This window comes from Eleutherodactylus coqui, chromosome 1 (genome assembly GCF_035609145.1).
Source record: "Eleutherodactylus coqui strain aEleCoq1 chromosome 1, aEleCoq1.hap1, whole genome shotgun sequence".
Lineage (NCBI taxonomy): Eukaryota > Metazoa > Chordata > Amphibia > Anura > Eleutherodactylidae > Eleutherodactylus > Eleutherodactylus coqui.
The window spans coordinates 206,300,617-206,322,126 of NC_089837.1; positions in this window are offsets into that span (position 1 = coordinate 206,300,617).

A 21,510-nucleotide genomic window follows, 5' to 3' on the forward strand; every position below is an offset into this window, starting at 1 on the left:
CCGAAAAATACCCATTGTGGCCCTAATCATATATCTGGATGCACAATGGGGCCCAAAATGAAAGGAGCAAGCGGTGGCTTTCGGAACAGAAATTTTGCTTGAAGGAGATTTAGTCCCCATTGCCCACTTGTAGAGCCCTTGAGTGACCAAAACAATGGAGATCCCCCACAAGTTACCCCATTTTGAAAAGTAGACCCCTTAACGAATTTATCTAGGGGTACGATGACTTTTTTGACTTCACAGTTTTTGAATGAATCTAAGCCAAGCCGAAGGAAAAAAAATACGATTTTCATTTTTTTGGTAATTCTGTCATTTCAAAAGCAGTTTTTTTTGTACCGCACATATATGAATGAAGACTTGCACCCCAAAATGGATACCCCTGTTTGTCCTGTGCTCAGAAACATACCCATTGTGGCCCTAGTATTACGTCTATATGCACAATGGGGCCCAAAATGAAAGGAGCAACCGGTGGCTTTCGGAACAGAAATTTTGCTTGAAGGAGATTTAGGCCCTATTGCCCACTTGTAGAGCCATTGAGTGACCAAAACGATGGAGAACGCCCACAAGTTACCCCATTTTGAAAAGTAGACCCCCTAACGAATTTATCTAGGGGTATGATGACTTTTTTGACTTCACAGTTTTTGAATGAATCTAAGCCAAGCAGAAGGAAAAAATTACGATTTTCATTTTTTTGGCAATTGTGTCAATTTAAAAACTGTTTTTTTTGGAAAGTGTACATAGGAATGAAGACTTTCGCCCCAAAATGGATACCCCCATTTGTCCCGTGTTCAGAAACATACCCATTGTGGCCCTAATCTACTTAAAGGAAACATAGCTAGGCCTATAATGGAAGGAGCACTTGTTGGATTTCAGGGTACAACGGAATAAATTCCAGTCCCCATTGCCCACATGTAGAGCCATTGAGCGTCCAAAACGATAGAGAACCCCCACAAATGACCCCACTTTAAAAACTAGACCCCTTAACAAATTCATCTAGGGGTGTACTGCATATTTTGACCCCAAAGTATTTGAATGAATCTAAGCAAAGCAAAAGGAAAAAATTACGATTTTCATTTGTTTGGCAATTTTGTCAATTTAAAAACTGTTTTTTTTGTACAGTGTACATAGGAATGAAGACTTTCACCCCAAAATGGATACTCCTGTTTGTCCCCTGTTCAGAAACATACCCATTGTGGCCCTAATCTACTTACAGGACACATGGCTAGGCCCATAATGGAGGGAATGCCCGCTGAATTTCAGGGTACAATGGAATAAATTCCAGGCCCCATTGCCCACTTATACGGAAAAAAATCTGACTTCCTAAAAATAATCCCCCCCCGCCATCCCCATTTTTTGGCATTCCCTAAATATTAGATAAAGGTAATAATATAAACTGCGTTTTATGTCCGAAGACAGGGGTAATTACGGAGGCTGGTTGGGCTGGGCACATGGGGCAAGAAAACCGGGTATCCCCCCTCCTCTCATGTATTTTGGGGGGTATTTCGTAACCTCAGCAGCGGGGATGGGGTGTAGAAAGTGGCGCTGTGAGGCTTTGTAATCTTGCTGCGGTGCAGCGGTCTCACAGAGAAGGCGCTCAACAAGCTGCTCCTGGAACTGCAGGAAGGCGAGGTTCCCGGGGCTTCTTGTAAATTACGGATTACTGGTAGTGGTCTGAATAACGCCGTGCTCACGTAGCCATAGACGGAATCCGCTTGCCGAGGCCTGCAGCGGATTCCAGCTGTGAGCCCGGCTGTGACCCTGCGTACGGTTGCGTAATGTACTGCACATAACTGCCTACTCACACAGGCGGTTTTTTGTTTGCATTTCCCGCGCCGTCGTTTAGAGATGACTCGGGTACCCGCAGCCTGTACACAATGTGTTTGCATATGGGGTGCGAGTATATCCGCGGTCATAGAGCACAAAGGGCTCTAGGTCGCAGATATTCGTGGTAAAATATAGCATGCTGTGTTCTGTTTCTGCGAGTGGATTACGTAATTCCGACCCGCTAATTGGGGGGAATTGTGTAATTCAATGCATGCGATTGATCCGTGGATTACCGCTGATCAAGCTCATGCAGAACCTGTAATTCCTCTCCGGTCATGTGTGACCGGCCTAATGTTAGATCGCTACTTTATCACGTGACCGCATCTGGATAATCGCATCTGGATTCAAATGCGGAAGCCTCCGAGAAGATGTTTTATCTCCCCCAACCGATCGCATCGGTGAGGGGAAATGAAACTGCCACTTTTTAAAGAACTTTTACGTGATCGCCATTATGCATTGGATAACGGCGATCACGTGACCAGTAACCGCATACCGCAGCTCCCCGTGACATCTCCAGGCTCTTGGCTACCTTTTGTAGCCAGCAGCAGGGAGATTTTATATTTCTTGGGCAATCTTTCACTTTTGCGCATGCGTCCGCCATCATGCTGACGGGCGCATGTGCAGAAGCTGGGGTAAGATCCACGGATCAACATCCCACCAGGGAACAAATCCAGGACCTTGGGTACGTAATTTCATCCCCCCTTACGGATACGATCCATAAGGGGAGATGAAACTTTAACTTTTTAAACTTTTTTTACTTTTAACTTTATATGATCACCGTTATCTGATGGATAACGATGATCATATGACTGGAAACCGCATACAGTGGTCCCCAGTCATATCTCCCTGCACTCGGCTATCTGTGACAGCCGGGTGCAGGGAGATTTTGAATTTGCCGGGCTCGCCGGCTTCTGCGCATGCGCGCCGCATCGGCACATCGCAGAAACCAGTGGGGGGTCCCGACACCGGCCGGAGGACATCGGCGGACCTGAGGTGAGTATTTTCACCTCCCCTCATGGATCCGATCCATGAGGGGAGGTGAAACTTTTCTTTTTTTACACTTTTTTTCACTTTTCCGCGATCGTCGTTATCCGTTGTTTAACGGCGATCGCGGTACCAGGGGCCGCTCACCGTGGTCCCCGCTGACATCTCCTGCCTCCCGGCTACCTACAGGAGCCGGGAGCCAGGAGATTTTAAGTCTCCCACGCCGCCGGGCCTTCTGCGCATGCGGCTGACGTAATGCCGCCTGGCGCGCATGCGCAGAAGGACGGCTACGGCGCCCGGAGCATCGGGACAGCTGGGAGTCGTGCGGCGGACATCGGTGAGTAATTTCAGCTGCTCCGATGGATCCGATCCATCAGAGCAGCTGAATCTTTAACTTTTATTGCACTTTTATTTACTTTTTTGCGATCGGCGCTATCCATTGCATAGCGCCGATCGCAATGCCGGGGGGGGGCTCCGAACAGCCCGGGATGACAGCTCCATGCTGTCAGCTACCTGCGGACACCAACAGCATGGAGCTGTCACGTCCAGAGCCCGAGGGGCATTATTCTCTGCAGGAAACATGTTTTTACGTCCTCAGAGAATAAAGCCCACTTCGGGAGGATGTAAAAACACTATGGGCTGGTCGTTAAGGGGTTAATAACATAACATTATAGCCTGAGACCAAGTACTGTATATTGTGTGTAATGGTTTGGGATCCATTCCTCACATTTCATTATCAAATGTTTTCCACTCTATATAAAGAAATGATTTGTATTTTGTTTATTATTATTATGATGTGTTAAATTTGGAGTCCTTTTAAAAATGATCAGTTTTTAACTGAATGTGGTTTGATTACAAGCTGAAGCAGAAGTGATGCATGCCTGCAAATATATTTTTATTTTTTGCGGTTGAGTAGCTGATTATTGAATATGCAGGTCATTGCACACTATACAAGTTTCACTCTAAGAGGTCTGTCAGAGCTCTTCCACGAAGCCAGTACAATGCACACAATATACACTCCTGGCTAGTGGGTGGTGGCTGGGCTTCTCCCTCTCCCTCCTCTTCCTAGAGCTCCTCCAGCTTCTCAGGCTTCTTGGGCTTCCCCTCCCTTCTCTTTTCTTCTCTTCACCTCCCCGATCACCTATTGCTTAGCTTTGCAGTGTACTGATAAAAAGGATCCATTCATCACTGAAGACAGATGAAAGCCCTTCAGTTTGCTTCCCTCTGTCAATGACTTTAATGAGAAAAAAACAAAATGGAAAGGTGCTTTCTGTTCGTGATCAGTTTTTTTGGACAAGAACAATAACACTGGAAGCTGCACTTTTATTTCATTCAGGAAAAATGAAAGTGAACAGAACGAAGTCAAACTGAACCCAAACTGAGAGCAAAAAAATGTATTGCTCTCTATGAATCCAGTTTGCTTCAGTTTTTTTTTTTTATAAAAAAACGCCTGGAAAACAAAGACTGAGGGACAGTTGCAGATGTGAAGCCACCCTAGCTTCTGTTAATACCTGACAACGGTCAAGACAGAATGACCAAATGAATGCAAAAATTAACCCCTTAATGACCCCCGATACGTCTTTTGATGGCGGGCATTGAGAGGCTTTAACCCTTTGCAATCCAATTTTGGATTCAGGGTTTCCTAGGGGCTTTCTCTTTCTGTCATTATACAATGACACCATCTGGTGGCTAGAGCCAGTACTGCAGTATGTGACATGCTGGAGAGGCCCCCGACAACAAAGCAGCTGGCAATATATAGTAAGAATACCCTGCTGAGCATCTTCTGACATGGGAGCTGTATAGGCTTCAATCAGAATGTAGGAAGATGTCAGACAGTGGATTGAAAAGGGTTAATCTGTAGCACTGTCAAAAGATGGCGGTGCATTAGAAGCTCAGCGCAGGTTTCCAGTGACAGCTGTGAACTTGCTCTAATAGTAGGAATCGAAGAAACCTTTTATTCCTGCTATTTAACCATTTACATGCTGTGGCATGTAAAAAGCTGACAGAGGAGGGGGCTCCCTTTGTCATCCATTGAGCGATTGCGGGGTCCCGATGGGTTGCCATGGCCCCCAAAAGCTTTAGTTTAGCCTCTGAGTCTGCCAGCTATGGTGGCCCACCTGGCTGACCTCATAGGCTTTTTAATTCATTACTTTACTCAAGAATAGTAGTGTATTAGACGAATGATAAAAGATGATGATAATCAAGTCTCCTAGTGGGCCAAAAATAAAAAGTTAAAAAAATATTAAAAATAAATATGTAAAACCCCACCTTTCTCCCTTTACTATGTAAAAAAATCATTAAAAAATCACACATATATTTGTAATGACCCAGAGAAAAAGTTAGTTCACATTTTAGCACGCTCAGTGCACGCCATGAAAAACAAAACAAAAAGTGAAAATAGCTAATTTTGCCACTCTCACCTTACAAAACAGAATAGAAAGTGACCAAAACGTTGCATGGATCAACAAATGGTGCTGTTAAAATGTACAACTCATCCCGCAAAAAAAAAAGCCTCACACAGCACTGTTGACAAAAAAAGAAAAATGTTATGGGTCTTTCAATGCAACAATAAACAAAAATATATTTTTTAAAAGTGTACAAAAAAAAGACCTATATAAGGGCTCAGTCACACGGGCGTTTTTTCGCCCGATTTGCATATGCGTATGCGATCTGCGTATATATAGACCCAATGCTTTGCAATGGGAGTGGTCACATGTCCGTTTTTTATGCGGATGGGCGAAAAATTATATGACAGAACAATTCGTAGAACGCGCCCATCTGAGTTCTGCATTTAATTGTGCACACAAAAGGCATGTATTCTGCCATTCCGTGTATTTCATGTTTGAAGGACATTTGTGTGGCTTTTAAAATGTGCGTAGTCTTAATTAGTAGCCTGAAGGACTTGCATGCAATAGCCTTTTGAGATTGTAACTGTGACATAACATTTTTAAGTAATTTTTGCTTGTATTTCAGCTTTGCATGTTTTTCTGTAATGACGTCCTGGTGCTCCACTCATGACGCGTTCGGTAGGAGCGTACAGAGAAGGCAGGAGGAGGGTTCTGGAGCCCCCGGCTACAAATATGCTGTCCAACGCACGTTTCTACTATCATGTATGCAGAGACCACAGTAAGTAACGTGCATTTGAACATGTGTCCCCCCCCCCCCCCCCCCCATCGGTGATGTTGCTGATAGAAAATCCTTTATTAGAGGCTTATTTACATTATCGTTGTATGTATTTCAGCACCATAGCATTTTGCATTCTTATATAGGCCCTTCAAAATTGTTGGTTTGTCCTCCAAGCCTTGTCTGCAGTAACCTAACTTCTGTTATAATATTGCGGTATTTTTTGTAGGTGTTACATTCATCATGTGAATGGAGCTTTAAAATAGTATGTAGCATTTGGTGTAAAACTAGCAAACCCAAATTTGACTGATTAGATTTTGTGGCAACTGTTCCTGCGGGGTACATACTAATAAATTGTATTCTCCCTTAGGTCCTTAGGCCTCATGTCCACAGGGAAAATCAGGCCCGCTACGGATTCTCCATGGAGAATCTGCAGCGGGTCCCTCCTGCCCCGCGGACATGAGCGCTGAAAATAGGAATTTAAAAGAATTTACCCATCCGGAGCGGTTCGGGAAAGTCTTCTCTTCCTCACGGCCGGATCTTCTTTTTCGGCCGGCGGATGAACTCGTCACGGCTGCGGCACATCCTCCGAGCCGAAGCAAGAAAGATGCGGCCGTGAGGAAGAGAAGACCTTCCCGGTCCGCTCCGGATGGGTAAATTCTTTTAAATTCCTATTTTAGGTCTCCCGCGGATCCGGACGGCTTCCATAGGCTTCAATAGAAGCCCGCGGGAGCCGTCCCCGCGGGAGACCCGCATGAAAATGGAGCATGGTCCAGATCTTTTCATGCTCCATTTTTTTTAAAATCACTTTTATTGACCATCCGCGGGTATTTTATCTACCCGCGGGTGGTCAATGCATCCCTATGGGGTGCAGATCCGCGCGCGGGAGAAGAGTTAAAATCCGCTGCGGATTTTAATTCTTCTTTTGCCCGTGGACATGAGGCCTTAGGAGAGCAAGCCATGTAGAAGGCCGGACGTTGAAGAAAGAGGCTGGAAGTGCCTGAACGGGCGAGACATCATCCTTATCTTGGGAGCTGCAGTGCCCTGTGTCTGAGAGGCAGATGTAACAGTGGCCCTCGAATCTTGCATCCGATTCTCAACCACAGAGCCCCAGGAGGCATCCCCTGCAGAGACAAAGCAGGACTCCCCGGCGGTCCCTGTTTCGCCTCCCCGTCGGGATCACTCCAAACGGTCCCGTCGGCCTCCCCCACGGAGTCCAAACAGGAGACCCCTTAGGTCTCCTGTTTTGAATCCCCCTCGGGATTCCTCTAGCCATCTTCCTACGGCTCCGCCTAGGCGTCAATCCCGTAGTTCCAGGAGGGATCCTGTTTTGTCACCACGTCGATGTTCTGTTCGTCGCTCACGACAGAATTCCCCAAGGCGAACCCATAGGAGGGGCCAAAGGAATCCTCCTCCGGCTACCCCTGAGCATCGTTCCTCGCAACAGCCACCTCCTTTTCTCCCCAGTGACATTGAGCATGCTGCATTGCAGTATTTAAGATAACGGGCAAATGAGGATGGGGCTAATGCATTTGGTCGTTCGATCGCCTGGCGCTTGCGGCAGGTGCCCATTCGGCTACAGGCCATGGTGAGGGTTGCCATTGAGACCGTGCTTGAGGCTGCTCTCTTGGAGAGTCCAGATATGGCGGTATTTTAGTATTTGGACCACTGGATACAATATAGTAGAGGAAGGTCCCGTGTTTTGCAGGCAGCGCAAGGCGACTATTTTACGCCACCACCATTTGGAGACAGTAGGGAGCGCAGTTCCCCAGAGCAGGGGTGGCCTTCGATAAGGGGAGGCCCAAATTTGCTGATTCCCACTGAAGTCCCTCCAGCTGATCCTGCCTCTCAGCCACAGGGTCCCCTTCGCCATCCTGCTTCGAGGAGGCAGTTCATGGTGCCTGGGGCTCCCAGAGGAGGAATGTGAAATGTTTGCCGAGGAGGGACACTCCAACAAAGGTGTGTCTTGGTCACCCTCGGTGCCCAAACAGGTGGTGTGCTGATGTGGTTCGTTTGCGCTAAAAAAATGCAGCATGGTCTACTTTTCTGTGCCTTCCTCGTTCTGGGAGGGCTTCATCCCGAGGTCTGCTCCAGAGTGGACGGAAAAAATAATGTCCCTTTTTGTTGAAATCTGCTTTGTGTGAGCACATTCTTGTTGTATTTTTTTTTTTCTTGCCTAAACTTTAATCTAATGAAAAATGTCGGTGAATAAAGCAGACCAAGTTTTGTGGCACAATAAAAAATATCTAAAACGTTACATTGTGTATGGTGTGTTCACTACTTTTTGAATATAATAACGATGAATTGATGAGCAAACTTCTGCATATCAATGGTAAATGGCAGTTCTCTAGTCACGCCAGGTATCTATTTGTTACCATTTTGTAAAGAAGCCTCTGGTGTGGTCATCTTTTATTAATCTTTAGTTTAAGGATAGTACAAGCAAGAGGTCCCAGGCCACCAGACATTTCTACAGCTAGGCAAATGTATGTTACAACACTCTGAAAGCGCTTTATAGCTCAAGACTATAGTCAACGCTATGTAAAAAGTTGCCTTCCAAAAATGTCATAGTGCATTTTGTAGCAGATGCATCCAGAATACTGTGAAGTTATCAAGGCAGACTTCAAACAAGGTGTTTATTGATAACTCGTGCCACAAGTAGCCCATCACAAACAACTGCACTCATACATACAGATTCGTGCCCACCAATAGCTAAGGTGCACACTACCACCCAGCCTTTTTGGGTTTATATTTGTCAAAGTTAGGACATGGCCGAAAACTCTTGGGTTTATCACCACACATGCCAATGTAATATTGTAATATTTGTGTGTGTATGTGTGTGGGGGGGGGGGGTTTAGGTAGTGTTTCGCAAATAACTTTATGAGGCTAGAATTTTCCGGGCCCTTTTTTTTTTCACCATAGTATTGTCAAGGCGGAGGAAAGTGTGCGTCTGGCGTCATCTGTGCGTGCCCCACCCCGTGGCTGAAGGTGCGTCCCCTGCGTTCGTTTTATGCACGACAGTGGCTAGGCAGCGCCATTTTGTGGGCAATCTTGCCAAAGTCAACATGTCCAGGCAAAGTTTTCCCTTGGGACGTTGCAAAACACGGCTGCTGGTCCAGATGATGGACCAGCTCGATTATGATGGGCACCATGGGCCCTACCTGCACTCCCACAAACATAAAAAGAAAATTCTGCGAAAGATCCGAAGGGTGATGGTGCGGCAATTTGGGACTGTGAGGAGCCGCATACAGCTGCAAAAGAGGTGGAGCGTCCAAAAGCTGAAGGGCCCTCAGCGTCTTGAGGCCATCAGGCGGCACCTACTTCGTCGGGAAGGAGGTAAGCACAGTGTGTGTGTGTGGTTGTGATCGCAAAGTGTAAGCAATTTTACATGGTGGGTGTGGTTTGTTTGGGGGCATGGCTTCTTTCTCAATAAGCATTATTGCCAGACATGCAAGTGCCACTTTAGCTACAGGAGCAACCTTTGCCTGATTCCCATCATTGCAACAGCTATACCACGTTGTGTGAGCTCAAGAACGCCTTGAATTTTATATTAATGATCTGTTTTTATTTGCATAACTTTAGCGAATAAGAGTTGAGCGAACATCATTAAAAGTGTTCATGTTACTGTCCCAACAGATGCAACACAAAGTCACAGGGCGGATTCTCCAGAGGCCGGCACTGCCTCACCACCATGGCAGCCAGCACCTCCACCAGAACCAATTCAGGAGGAGCCACCCGGTAAGTGTAAATAGTCTGCAACTTTTGTTCTATCCCGATTGATGACCTAATTCATCTTTAGATTTACCATCCAAATTTTAAGACACTGCCTTTTTCTCCTTGTCAGCTGAAGACCCCCCTGCAAGTGACCACACATCTGAGGAGGGGTCCCCATTCAGCCAGGCTCCCCTGATGTCACCACAGCCTCTGGTGGAGGTGGATCGACCAAGCCTGGACCCTGGCCGCCCTGTGACAGGTAAGGACGACACAATTGGCCCTCTAGAAAGTAACATCCTGGTTGAGACGATAGGCCGATAAGATATTTCTGACATTTTTGGGTGTACACACATTCACCAGAGTAGGCTAAATAAATTTTAACACACAGTAGGAGAGCAAGGCACACATTTACACATGCTTGATCGCCTGTCTTTCTTTTTTGTCACAGTGTGGAGAGATGTCCCCCCTGATGAGAGGGTGGCCCGGTACTTTCACGAGAACTGTCTATGCTACCTGCAGATTGATTTTCTGCAGAGTGGCCTAGACGGACTGCGTGAAAAGCTAGCCAACCTCCCTCAGTGGGGAGTGCATCACTTCCCGATGATGGAAACTAGGTCGTTCCACCATACTGCCAGCTCCCCACAGTCCCTGTCCACACCATCGCCCTTGGATCTTTCCAGAACAATCTGAAGATGTTTGTGGGGGTGCAGAAGGGTCCCTGTTTGCCTATATTTCGAGCTGGCCCATCATCTGGATCTACCAGAAGAGCTGTGTTTTGCAACGTCCCTAAAGACTGAAATGTTTTGAGCTATGTTGGCTCCCTGCGACATTTTTCTAGTAAAGTTATTTATTCAAAAGAAAAACAAGCAAACATGTGTTTTTAATTCTTTCTTAATAAATCTTTGTACACTATACAGATTTTGGGGTAAAACAACGAGAAATCATGATTGCAGATGATAAAGGGTTCCAACATGTTTTCATAACTACAGGCCAGTTTAAGTTAAGATTTTGGCTGTACAATCTCCCAAAAAGTGGCCTTTGTCATGCCCATACAAGGTAATAAATACTTACACTAGTAACACACACAGTATGCTCCTAGGCAACTCATGGATATAAGTTTTAAATCTTGTGTGACCATTTATCACTTCTCTTGGAAGGTACAAAGGCTCAACCAGAGATCCATAGTTAGCAGCTGCGTTGAGTGGTTTTTATTAAGTGGCACGGACAGCATTTCAACCCTCAATAGTCATTTTCAACACATTACACAGTGGGCCAGGTGACAATAGTTTGCCAAATCCCAAAGTTAGGTGTTTGTAGTCTCTAATCTTCACCTTGGGAAGTGAGCACAGAGGCTGCATACATGTCTTGAACATAGTGCTCCTGATGTTTGACTTGTCTTAGCATCTCAAAAGCTAGTTAAGGGGCCACAAACATTCTGGCTACTAGGAACACATTTTCAGCCTCAGCCCCCCCCCCCCAAAAAAAAAAAACCCCACAAATAATCAAATGTTATAAAGAAAAAGGTAAAGGGGTTCCCTTTGCTAAGGGCCCCAAACGAGGTATTGGTTTACTACATTGCCCACCTTGAGTTAACTGTTTTAAAGAGTGCCTCAGTTTGAAAGGACGTTTCCTACATGGAGCTCAAGGTGGACAAGTTAGTACAAGCTCGCAATCCACGTCAAGGATCCTCGTTATTTGCAAGTCTCTAACTAAGAGAATGTGCCAATAATAATCTAACTACAAAAAAAGGGGCACAGCCAGCTTAAAAAAAATATATACAATCTTGAGAAACCAGCTCATCGTCCTCGTCGAGCATGTTCCAACTGCCACGGAAGTGCTCCCTGTGGAGATAGGAAATACTCCGTGAAGAGGTCCCTGACTAGGATAGCAGATTGTGCTGGCCTACCATGCTGCACAGCCTCCTCTAAAATTTTGCCCCCAAAAGTAGTGGGTAAAGGATGCACAACATTCAAAACTGTATCATGTTGCCAGCAGAAATTATATAGAACCACACAGGCCCTGATTACCGCAGCCACGTTCTCAGGAGCCAGCTGAATGGTACTTAGTAAGACTCACCAACGATTAGCGAGAATACCAAATGCACACTCCGCATAACGCCGGGCACGTGTGAGGCGGTAATTAAACACCTGCCTCCTGGTGTCAATGTTCCTACGAGCAAAGGGCCGAATGACATTATTAGACAGGCCAAATGCCTCATCCGCCACAAAGACAAATGGGGCTTCTGTACCTGACGAGCCAGGAAGGGCCTGGGGCACAGGAATAGAAAGCTGCTGTTCCCTCAGCCACCTACCCATTCTGGAAGTGCTGAAAATGCGAGTATCACCAGCACTTCCAAAGGATCCAATATCAACCAGCAGGAATCGATATTTACTGTCAGCAACAGCAAGGATGACCACCAAAAAGAACTGCCGATAGTTGAAATATTGAAACCCTGAGTTAGGTGGCTTCTGCACACGAATATACTTCCCGTCCAACGCCTCAATGCAGTTTGGGAACTGCGCAGCACTTATAAATCCCTCGGCGACGTCCAGCCAATCTTGACGAGAGGGAGGAGCCATCACCAAATGTACAAGACACTGCCAAAGGATGTCACAAGTCTCCCTGACGATTCCACCAATGGTAGAGTGGCCAATCAAGAAATGCACATGCTGCGAAGCTGAGAAGAAAAATTAATAAGGTAATAACTTTGCAGCATGACATGAACTTTCTATATATAGAACTGCATCATTAACAAACATACTAAAAACATATACTCAGACAAATGAAAAACATGGTACATTGGCGCACTGGCTTTTCGTCTACCTCTTTGTTTGATCGAAAAATATGTTCGCAATATTAACCATCTGGCCAAGGTAGGCTCATGCTCTGACAAAACAACTTTGGCGCTACATAAAGTATTTATCCAACACAAGAAGGCTTGACGCAACCCACACCCCCACACACAAAAAAAGGTGACAGAACAATGGTCGCACAGAAATGGCTAAAAAGAAATTGTAACTAAACAATACCCGGCTGTATTACTGTTGTAAGATCGTGCCATTATTTCGAAGCCGTCAAAGCACTATTAATATTTGAAGCATGGTGACAGATCCACCATCACTTTATGAGGAGCTCACAGCGGAACACAGGTGAGACTAATTATTCTGCTGCATCACGCTCCCTTGATACAGACTACATCAAGTGCTGTCACACACCACAGCAAGATGTGACTTACAAAGGACACCAATACTAAAAAAGGGATGAGGAAGGGGTGGGGCCGCTGCAATGACCAAGGGCTTTTGCTAATAAAGGTGGCTTATAATTGGACTTTCAGGGCATTTCCAACAAAGATGAAAGCAGGTAGACATTTTGCGTTGGTAATAAAGGAAAGGCCAAACCAGATGTGCCCTCGCCATGGAGCTTGTGATGGTGTATCAGCTGTAGGTTCTAAGGTTTGCTAATGTGCATGCAAATCAAAGACACAGACTAAAGCAAATATGTATAGACAAAGGTACAAAGGCTACACAGGGAAGGGATGAAAGATAATGACAGATGATGTGACCTAGAGACAGAGGAGAACTTACCGCAGAGTGACCAGGAGTCTTTCCTCAGCAGAGATAATGTCACGCATGTTGGTATCTCTGTGTGTAATCCCGGCACGCACCACCTCCAGAAGTTCATCGAACATGGTGACCGACAAACGACAAAAGGCAATGAACTTGTCCGGGTACTGCCTCAGGTATGCGTGCAGGGAGTGAAACAGCCCAATACGTTCACACTGCTCCACCATCGGATGCACCCAGTACCTCCTAGTCCTCCTCCTCCTGACCGGCCCAGGACTATCGCTAGCCCTAGGTTGGTCACTAGCAAGGTAGCCAAACACATCCTTTGGCAGACAAGCAGAAAGCCTACATACACGCAACATCAACCAGGTAAAGAAAATATCATGTCGCGACGACATCTCTCCAACTCCAGTAATGCCACGCACATCCATGTCGAACCAGAAGCAGAATGAAGAACAGGCCTCATTAGCAGCTATTTATAACACCTTGGAGTGGGCTGCAGCATGATTACATGCACGACGAAAAAGTTCCCGCCGATCCAAGATTCATGTGCATTTTGATGCGCACAGCGATTTTACTCAGGTCAGACGGCCGTTTTGCTGCAACGATAAACGTTGCTTGGTTCAGATTTTTCGGCGAAACGCCAGCCTCGGTCACACGATTATTTGGAGCGCATCCGTTATGCGATCCGCTAATCGCGCCAAAAAACGCCCATGTGACTGAGCCCTTAGCCTGGTACTGACATAATTGTACTGAACTGCAGAATTAATCTAACATATTATTTATACTGCACGGTGAATGCTGTTAAAAATAAAAAAAACATGCCAGAATTGCAGTGTTTATTAATCTTGCCACTAGAAAAAAGTGGAATAAAAAAAAATCAAAATGTTATATGTTCCCAACAATTGCATAAATGAAAACTAGAGTTCATCCCACAAAAAAAACAAGCCCCCATAAAGCTCAGTTGATGGAACATCAAAATGCTATGACTCTTCAAATGTGGCACCACAAAAGCAAATCTTTAATTAAAAAAAAAGTTTGTTTTGTTTTCAAAAATTGTAAAACAAAAAAAAACTATATAAACTTGGTATCACCAGAATCGTGTTCACTCAGAAAATGTTATCACATTATATTTTTGCACAATGGGCTGTAAAGGGGAAATCCAAAAAAACAAAATGCCAGAATTTATTTTTTTCCTCAAGCCACTTAAAAACAATTACTAAAAGTTATACAGTACATTATATGTACGAAAAATGATGCAATTTAAAGAATACAACTTGTCCCACAAAAAACAAGCCCTCATATGGCTATGTCGACGGGAAAAAGTAAAAAATTATGGCTCCTGGAATGCAACAATCAAAAAAAACAGAAAAATTGGTTGGTCATTAAGGTGCAAACAGGCTTCATCACTAAGGCCTCATGTCCACGGGGAAAACCATGCCCGCTCCGGATTCTCCATGGAGAATCCGTAGCGGGTCCCTCCTGCCCCGCGGACATGAGCGCTGAAAATGAGAATAAATAAGAATAAACTTACCTCCCGCCCGCTCCGGATCTCCTTTCGCCGCGGCGTCATCTTCTCTCCGTCGCGGCCGGATCTTCTTTCTTCGGCTCGGCGGATGCGCAGGATGACGTCGGTGACGTCGGCGCCGCGGCGAAGAGAAGAATCGGAGCGGGTGAGTAAATCCCGATTTTTATCTCCCGCAGATCCGGACAGCTTCCATAGGCTTCAATAGAAGCCCGCGGGAGACCCGCACGAAAATGGAGCATGGTCCAGATTTTTTCATGCTCCATTTTTTTTAAAATCACTTTTATTGACCATCCGCGGGTATTTATCTACCCGCGGGTGGTCAATGCATCCCTATGGGATGCGGATCCGCGTGCAGGAGAAGAGTTAAAATCCGCTGTGGATTTTAATTCTTCTTTTGCCCGTGGACATGAGGCCTAAGGGGTTAAACCTGTGTTTGTTTATTATTATTACATAACATACAGCAATGTACTATAATGTATAGTGGGCTCATTGGAAACAGTTGAATGGTAACTTGGATGATTCATCTGCTTTAATAACCTGTTCTTTTAAAGTGAAACCAGTGAAAACTGGATATGCCCCATTGTAAGTATTTGCTAGGGAATGATTATTATAATGACAGAGCTTGATAGGCAGAACCCTAATGAGTTCTGGCAACTGCCTAGTACCAGTCTTCACTGCTAGAGGTGACCACATTGTAAGAGGATATTGCTGCTTCATGACCAGCACTTCACTGAATTTTGCAGAGGCAGATCGTTCCTGGAGATTATGTAAGTATTTTTGTTTTACTGTGCAGTCTAGGAGGGGATAGATGATAAAATTGAGCGAACATGAGATTTACAATGTAAAGTGCACCAGTCTTTTATCACAAGATGCTCAATAGAGTATATACTGTTACTCAAATGTATTTTAAGCTCAGCCAAGTCCCCATATAGTTGCTATAGAGGTAGTTCTAAACCTCTTTCCTCGGATTTCTTCCAAAAGTATCAGGAGAAGCTATGACCTTATTAACCCCTTAATGACATGGCCTATTTTGGGCTTTAGGACGCAATGATTTTTGCGGATTTTCTTCTCCATTTATCAAAAGTCATAACTTTTTTATTTTTCCGTCGACGTGGCCGTATAAGGGCTTGTTTCTTGCGTGGTGAACTGTAGTTTTTATCGGTGCCACTTTTGGGTACATTTGACTATATTGTAAAACTTTTAATTTTTTTATGATAGCAGGGAGAGAAAATGCATCAATTCTGCCATAGATTTTTTTTTTTTTTTTACAGCGTTAATCATGCAGCATAAATGACACAATCTATTTTCTTCTGCGGGTCGGTACGGTTACAACGATACCAAAATTCTTACACTTTTTTCCACTTTTCTTTTTTTGGAAATCTTTTTTTTTTTCTAAATCGCTGCATTCAAAGTCCTGTAACTTTTTAATTTTTTTATGCATGCAGCTCTGTGAGGGCTTATTATTTGTGAGACGAGCTGTAGTTTTTATTGGTATCATTTTGGGGGTACTTACGGCTTTTTTGATCACTTCTATTGTGTTTTTATGCAGGCAAAATGCTAAAAAATTAGCATTTTGCCTCAGTTTTTTAGCTTTTTTTTTACACTTTTTTCCGTGCACACTCAATAGCATATGCAGCTTATTGTATGCATCGTTACGTACGCGACAATACCAAATATGTGGGGTTTTAATTTTTTTGTAACCTTTTTTTATGCTAATATGAGAAAAAGCATAAAAAAGGGGGGGGATTTCTTTTTTTTTTACATTTTTTTTTAATTAATTTTTTTTTACACAGCTTATGTCCCCTGGGGGACTTTGACCACAGTACTGCCCATCACTGTGGTAAGGCATGGCAGGGCAGTAGCCCTGACATGCCTTATCGCTTGTACAGCGATAATAGGCATTGGCAATACAGGACGCCAGTGTCTGGCGTCCTGTCGCCATGGCGACAGGCCGGGCTCTGCGATAACATCGTGGGAACAGGCTGCAGACACGCTCCCTCTGTAAACTCTTTCCCTACTTAGATCGCGGCAGGGAAGGGGTTAACAGCGGGGGGCACATCTCGCACTATCCCCAGGATGTAAGTTTACGCCCTGTTGCGGGAAGTACCCCACTCCCAGGACGTAAACTTACGCCCTGGAGCGGGAAGGGGTTAAAGAAGGTGTAAAAAGGAGCCATTGAAACAATGATATAAACTACAGTTACTCCATATAAATAATAGACATGTGGCACTAAAAAAAAAAAATATGGTAAATTTAATTTGTAGCTAGAGATGAGCGAGTATACTCGCTAAGGCTAACAACCTGTAGTGCCTTAGCCGAGTATCCTCCCGCTTGTCTGTAAAGATTCGACTGCCGGCGCGGGTGACAGGTGAGTTGCGGCGGTGTGCAGGGGGGAGCGGGGGAGAGAGAGGGAGAGAGAGATCTCCCCTCCATTCCTCCCCGCTCTCCCCCGCCGCTCCCCGCCCCCCGCCGGCCCCCAAATCTTTAGAGACGAGCGGGAGTAATGTGCCTTACCAAGTATACTCGCTCATCTCTATTTTTAGCATGTAAGAGCATCTTTTTCACAGCTGTGTGTATTCTATGAATTGTACTTGCTTGGGGTTTGTTTGATGCTTTTTAACAACTATAATCTTTATACAATTTATTTTGCACAGAATTTTAATGTGTTTTTTGGTTTCGTTTTGCTTTTTGGGTGGAGGGAGGGGGAGGGTTTAAAGACCCGAGTCTCAACTTTGACATTTTCAGAGAATCAGTAGACATATTGTATACTATATGTAGGATGTGCCATATAGTTGTTTGAACAGAAAAAATCCTCCCTGCAAGCAACCTGATGAACTAAAATGTAAAATGTGAAGATATGAAACGCATAGAGAATTTGACCTTTTTTTTTTAGATGAACTATATATTCAGCACTATTTTAGAAAGTTTAGACTTTGTGTAAAACATATCATAATATGCACTGGAATATGACAAAGAGGTGTTTTCATAGATATGGTTATGCATATTTATCTCATAGACATGTGCAAATAGATCAGCAATTTCCAACCGGGGTGCCACCGCACCCCAGCGTGCCGTGAGATCCCGCCAGAGGTGCCACACAGGTTGGGAAGAAATACACAATCAGCTAAAATGCACATTGTTTCCCTTCATCTCATCTATATCACTCTCAAGCAGGAGAGTGTGATAGGCAGAAGTACCGTGCATGACTGACTGAACGCCAATAATAGCTGATTGGAGAAGACATCAGGCGTAAGTACCGTCTGAGATGTCCCCTGTCTGACATACGCAGTTTGCAGAGAGGATTTCCGGCAGAGAGAGGCTGTGTTTATATCTCTTTCTCAGTGTCCAGAAGTGACACTGGCAGGAAGTTTATGACTAGAGATGAGCGAGCGTACTCGTCCGAGCTTGTTACTCGTTCGAGTATTAGGGTGTTCGAGATGCTCGTTACTTGAGACGAGCACCACGCGGTGTTCGAGTCAATTACATTTCCTTCCCTGAGAAATTTGCGCACTTTTCTGGCCAATAGAAACACAGGGAAGGCATTACAACTTCCTCCTGTGACATTCCAGCCCTATCCCACCCCCCTGCAGTGAGTGGCTGGGGAGATCAGATGACACCCGAGTATTTAAATCTTCCCCGCCCGCGGCTCGCCACAGATGCATGCTGACAGAGATCAGGGAAAGTGCTGTCTTGCTGTAGCTGCTATAGGGAGAGTGTTAGGTGTTATATTCATCTTCAAGAACCCCAACGGTCCTTCTTAGGGCCACATCTGACCGTGTGCAGTAGTGTGGAGGCTGCTTTTAGCAGTGTTGCACAATTTTTTTTTTTTTTGTATATCGGGTGTGCAGACCATAGCGTCCTCAGTCTGCAGTCATTTTACAGAGTATAGGGGCAGTACTGGTGAGGCAGGGACAGTGGTACAGGGAAAGAGATATACTGTCTATATAGGCAGTGGGCTTTTTCCCAAAAAGTGTAAAAATATACTATATTTGGCCTGCCTGTCACTGTCTTCAGTTTACTGCGTCTCTGCTGGGGGTAGTAGTCGCTGATTAATACCCAGCCTTGCGCATAATTGTTTCCTGGCTCTGCTGTGCGTTCCGTACGCAAAGTCAGCCTCCAACAGGGAAATCGAAATACAGTGTATATCAGAGGCAGTGGGCTTTTTCCCAAAAAGTGTAAAAATATACTATATGGCCTGCCTGTCACTGTCTTCAGTTTAGTGCGTCTCTGCTGGGGGTAGTAGTCGCTGATTAATACCCAGCCTTGCGCATAATTGTTTCCTGGCTCTGCTGTGCGTTCCATACGTGAAGTCAGCCTCCAACAGGGAAATCGAAATACAGTGTCTATCAGAGGCAGTGGGCTTTTTCCCAAAAAGTTTAAAAATATACTATATTTGGCCTGCCTGTCACTGTCTTCAGTTTACTGCATCTCTGCTGGGGGGAGTAGTCGGTGATTAATACCCAGCCTTGCGCATAATTGTTTCCTGGCTCCGACAGGCTTACACTCATAAAGATGAACAAAGCCTGGATTTCCCCAGAGTTCTCTTCTCCACCAGCGGACAGCAGCGGTACCTAAACAATACGTAGGCTGCACCCGCGGATGGAAGCATCGTTCTCTATCACCATAAAAAACGGGAACCTTTTAGCTTCATCAATCTGTGTATTATATTCATCCTCCTCCTCCTGCTCCTCCCCCTGAAACCTCACGTAATCACGCCGAACGGCAATTTTTCTTAGGCCCACAAGGCTCAGTCATATTACTTTTGTAAACAATGTTTATACGTTTCAATGCTCATTAAAGCGTTGAAACTTGCACCTGAACCAATTTTTATTTTAACTGGGCTGCCTCCAGGCCTAGTTATAAATTAAGCCACAGTAACCAAAGCGATTAATGGGTTTCACCTGCCCTCTTGGTTGGGCATGGGCAATTTTTCTGAGGTACATTTGTACTGTTGGTAGACCAATTTTTTTGGGCCCTCGCCTACAGTGTAATCCTAGTAATTTTTATGGGCTTCGCCTGCACTCATGGTACAGCAAGGTGTGTGGGGTTGGCCTACACTTTTGCTACATAAATGTAACTGGGGCCTTGTCTATACTGCAACTACTGAAATGTGAAAGAGACTGTTATCTCCCTAAACTGCTGCAACAGGAATGTTACTGTGGCCTGTCTTGACCGCTACTACTACTGAAATGGAACTAATACTGTGCTCCCCCTATACTGCTGCTTCGGAATTGTTACTGGGGCCTGTCTTGAGTGCTACTATTACTGAAATGGAACTAAGACTGCGCTCCCCCTATACTGCTGCTTCGGAATTGTTACTGGGGCCTGTCTTGAGTGCTACTATTACTGAAATGGAACTAAGACTGCGCTCCCCCTATACTGCTGCTTCAGAATTGTTACTGGGGCCTGTCTTGAGTGCTACTATTACTGAAATGGAACTAAGACTGCGCTCCCCCTATACTGCTGCTTCGGAATTGTTACTGGGGCCTGTCTTGAGTGCTACTATTACTGAAATGGAACTAATACTGTGCTCCCCCTATACTGCTGCTTTGGAATTGTTACTGGGGCCTGTCTTGAGTGCTACTATTACTGAAATGTAACTAAGACTGCGCTCCCCCTATACTGCTGCTTCGGAATTGTTACTGGGGCCTGTCTTGAGTGCTACTATTACTGAAATGGAACTAAGACTGCGCTTCCTCTATTCCTCTTGTTTCGGAATTGTTACTGGGGCCTGTCTGGACTGCTACTACTACTGAAATGGAACTAATACTGTGCTCCCCCTATAATGCTGCTGGTGATATGTTACTGGGGCCTGTCCCTAATGCTACCGCTGAAATGTTACTAATTCTGGGCTCTGCCTATACCGCTGCTAACGCTATGTCACTGGGGTGTGGAAACGGAGGCTTCCCAAAGACATGATGGCGGCGAGGCCATTTCCCACCAACGCGGTTACTGTTAGGGTGCATATAACCACGGACACGTGGAGAGAACACGTAGTGGCTCAAAAACATCCCCCTCCTCCTCCAACAATGAAAGCATGCTTGGCAAATACCTTTGCATTGGTCCGCCTGGTGGCAGTCCAAGAATTTCACCTTTAACGACACAACAAGAGAGCCCCCCCACCATCCCCCCGCCACGGCCCACTTAATCCTGGCCACATTCCGAAAACCAACTAAATAAAACCGCGCTACTAAGTCCGCAGTCGCCACCACATTCCCACCAACGCGGTTACTGTTAAGGTACATATTACCAGTATGACTGGGGCATGCACTGTGGGCCGAAGCCCACCTGTATTGTATCTGACGTTAGCTCTGCTGAGCAGGGCACTGCAATGGGATACATTTATGTACCGCCGGTGGGTTCCAGGGAGCCACCCATGCTTTGGGTCCACACAGACTTCACATTAGGGATTTGTAGCTGCCTGTGTCTATGTATTAAAAACCCTGGTCAGACTGAGGCATGCAGTGTGGGCCAAAGCCCACCTGCATTTAATCTGACGTTACCTCAGCTGTGCTGGGCAATGCAATGGGATTTATTTATGTAACGCCGGTGGCTTCCTGGGACCCACCCATGCTGTCGGTCCACACGGAGTTGTACCTGCCTGTGTCTACTGATAAAGAACCCCGGTCGGACTGGGGCATGCAGTGTGGGCCAAAGCCCAGCTGTATTTAATCTGACATTAGCTCTACTATCCAGGGCACTGCATTGGGACAAACTACAGGATCAATACAGCGCTAATGAGACGTGCACAGCTACGCTAGCATTGGAGTCCGCTGT